The sequence below is a fragment of the Panicum virgatum genome, chromosome 8K (assembly GCF_016808335.1).
Source record: "Panicum virgatum strain AP13 chromosome 8K, P.virgatum_v5, whole genome shotgun sequence".
Lineage (NCBI taxonomy): Eukaryota > Viridiplantae > Streptophyta > Magnoliopsida > Poales > Poaceae > Panicum > Panicum virgatum.
Genome location: NC_053143.1, coordinates 52,161,111 through 52,164,661, shown reverse-complemented (window position 1 = coordinate 52,164,661; position 3,551 = coordinate 52,161,111). Strand labels below are relative to the sequence as shown.

Genomic DNA, 3,551 nt, shown 5'->3' with positions numbered 1-3,551 from the left:
TATGTGATCAATCTTGCAGCAAAGAAATGAGAGAGAGTGTGTTCTTGCAATCAAACTTGAGCAAAAATCCAATGGAAACCCGAGCAAGAATGTGTGAGGGGGAGTGAGAGTGAAGAGAGTGAGCATGAGAGCTCATCACCCCTCTCTCGGCCTCTATTTAAAGGAATCAGGGCGAGTGCACCCAAGGAAGAGCCAGGCACAACGGTCAGGTAGCCGTTGGAGAAGGTTGGGCCCAGGAGCCATTGGCCCTGGGTCGGCCGGCCCTAGGGTGGGCCCCCTGGTGCCCCTCTTTGGCCAGGTGATTTATCAATGGGTAAAAACTTCGAAAATATGGTGCACGGCCAAAAGTTTGCTCGAAAAGATGTCCAAATTATTTTTCTCAAAGGATTTTGAAACTCAGAAAATATTTTTGGTATTTTTGTGAAAAGGGAAAAGTGCTAGAAAAATTCCAGCATGCAGAAAATAATTTTGAAAATTTCAAACATGCAGTGGAGAAAAACAAAATAAGGTGCAAAGAAAATTTTGAAAAGCGGAAATGAAGTAAACATGAGATAAATACCAATTTACCTTTGGCAAGGGCGCATCGTTTAAAGTCCGACGTGCACGACTTTTCTCCATTGTTCTTACCATTCGTCAGCTCGTCCTGGAGAACTGGACGAGGCCGAACTCTCGACCTGCCGCCACACCTTCTTTTCCTTCTTTCTTTTAGGTGCGGAGGGTCGGTGTTCTGACTGGGGTTTTGGTGCACCCCAGAGTGCTTGCCCTTCGTTGTCTTGTTGAATTATGAAGCGCTGCTTTTCCCTTTTCTTGAACTTGAAAAACATATCCTCTCTTCCGACACGGAAACAGATTTCTCCTTTTTCGACATCGATCCTTGCCTTGGCAGACCTTAGGAAAGGTCGCCCAAGCATGAGGTCGACTCCGAGGTCGCCCTCCATATCCATTACCACAAAGTCGACAAGGACGAAGGAGTCTCGTACTCATACGAAAACGTGTTCGGCTATCCCTTCGGGATACCGAATAGTCGAATCTGCAAGCTGCACGAGCATAGTTGTTGGGGAAAGAGCAGGATATTCAAGTGCTTCATAGATTACCTTGGGCATTATATTTATGCTTGCCCCCAGATCGCATAGGCATCGATCGAAGTATTTGATGTAGATCGAGCAGCTGATCATGGGGACCCCTGGATCCTCTTGCACTGCTGCCACCATGCCATCCCAGACGTCGTTTCTTGGGGGATTGTACCTGCCTGCATGGTTATTGCGTTGTGGCCTCCGGGGCGAGTCATCCCGTCCGGTAGACACCATGCTGACATTCTCAACAGGAGACTCGGGTTGCCCCGGGATCTTCCCGCTCTCAACAGCATGTAACGAAGCAGCAATTTGTGCAAGCTGGGTTTCGATCATTTTATTGAAACTTAACTGGTTTTTAAGCATAGAAGACAAAATTTCAAGCTTTACATTCAAACTTTCCAGGGTTTTTTCTTTGGCCAAAATATTTTTATTTATATTTTTGTTGATTTTAACTTGGCCAAGAACAAGTTCTCTTAAGGGAGGTTGGTTCGAATTGAAATTCGAATTGTAAGAAGAATTATAGTTGTTACCTCCCTGAAATGGTGGATGTGGCTGGTTCCACCCCTGGCCTCCTTGTTGTGGACGGTACCCGTTGGTGGTGTTGTTGTTGAGGTAGGAACAGTCCTCACGGGTTTCGGGGTAGTCGTTCCCCGAATGTCCATCGTTACCGCAGACTTCGCACGTGAAGTGCGAACCCATGGCATAAACGGGAGCATGGATCGGTTGTTTGCTCCCTTCCTCCATCTTCTTGATTAGGAGGTCCAGCTTCGCGGCAATCATATCCGTCTCTTTGACAGTATGCATGCCTTCATACGGGGTTGGAGTCGTTCATCGCTCCACCCCTGATTGGAGACCATCTTCTTGACCAATTCTTTTGCTTTGGCTATTGTCTGGTCGAGGAAGGCTCCTCCAGCAGTGGCATCAATATTAGCTCTGGATGTTGTCGTGAGCCCGTTGTAGAAGCTTTGCAGGACGAGCCACTCATCCATGCCGTGGTGAGGACAGGCCAGGATGTATTCCTGCAGCCTTTCCCAAGCTTCTGGGATGGATTCTATCCCCATCTGCTGGAAACTTGATATTCTCCCGCGCAGGGCATTCGTTTTGCCCAACGGGAAGAATTTTGCGAGGAACGCTTTGGAGCATTTGGCCTAGGTGTCGATGTCTTTTTCCTTATAAAACCACTGTTTCGCCTTCCCCAGCAGGGAGAAGGGAAACAGACGAAGCTTGATAACATCGGCAGCGACACCCCGTATGACAACGGTGTGGCAGAGCTTCCCGAAAATTCTGCAAATAAGCATTTGCGTCCTCATTTAGCTTGCCACAGAATGGGCAAGCTTGCACCATGTTGATGAGGCTTGATTTCAGCTCGAAGTTCATGTCCCCGACATTGATGTTGGGGCTAGTGGCCACATTATCGGTGGAGGGGACGGAGAACTCGCGGAGAGTCTTTTCAGCCATAGCCTCAAGTACGAGTGGTGCTTCTTGAATGGGTTCCTGTGCTGGGAGGATAGCGAGAGGAGGAACGATGCGAGGTCATGCCCTTCTCATGAGCCTCTCTGGATTGTCTGTGTATTTTTCCGGTAGGGAGAAACTAGTCATATACTACCCCTGTCTTCTTTCAAATTAAAAATAAAAGAAGTCATAAAGTGACACTAGCCTGAAAGAGTAAAGACTATATCCTGAGTACAATGTCTAAGTTAATATCAGCACAATATCTTTGTTCACATGCCGTCCACGGCAACAACGCCAGAAATGCTTGTTGGCATTTCTTAAGTCGATACCAGGTTTGTGATGACCTTGGTAACAACCTCAGAATTACCTGTTGTCGGTCCTTAGTGCAATCACTAGAAATGAGGGCGCCAAACCCATCCTAGTAATTGCACCCGAGGGGTGCCACTCTCGTGGTATAATCAATACGATTACAAATGGATCTGCAAGCGCACGGATATACCGTTGTAGCATTTCACCCGGAGAGTAAGGGTATCGTCTTTTATTTGTGTCCCAAAGGACGGCAACAGCAAAGGTATTGTACTTAACATTAACCATGACATTGTACCTCAAGCAATAGGCAATACTCTAACAGGGGTAAGTCCAGATAAAGAATAAGCAAGGGTAATGCGACACAGCACACATCCACACTCCAAGAGGAAGGAATAAAGGAGAGAAACTATAAAACAAAGGCCTACTCTATCCTATGTTAAGTCAGCTGGAGCTTAGGCTAGATTAGATGTCCTAGTGCTTCTATCCAAAGCTGGGGTCATGTTAGATTATGGTTAGGACTGCAAGTGCCAGGAAAATGGGATAGCGGGGAGAAGGTTCCGCACCGGAGTATATCCAGTCCCGTTACCTCTTTGCATGAACTCCTACATCAAACCCGAACATCGGGGAGTACGCTAAACACAACACCGCTGTTACACCGGAAGGATAGGGCTTTCACCACCTGCCGTCTACCCCAGTCACACTGTGGAGCATGGTCAT

The 3,551-nt window shown here is 47.3% G+C and overlaps 1 non-coding gene across 1 annotated transcript; it reads left to right on the top strand.

Annotated features, from left to right (window-relative positions):
* Window positions 1-2,060: 2,060 nt before the first annotated feature.
* Window positions 2,061-2,164, top strand: LOC120646532. The gene has a single exon (XR_005664437.1). It is a non-coding gene; the product is annotated as a small nucleolar RNA R71 (small nucleolar RNA).
* Window positions 2,165-3,551: the final 1,387 nt, after the last annotated feature.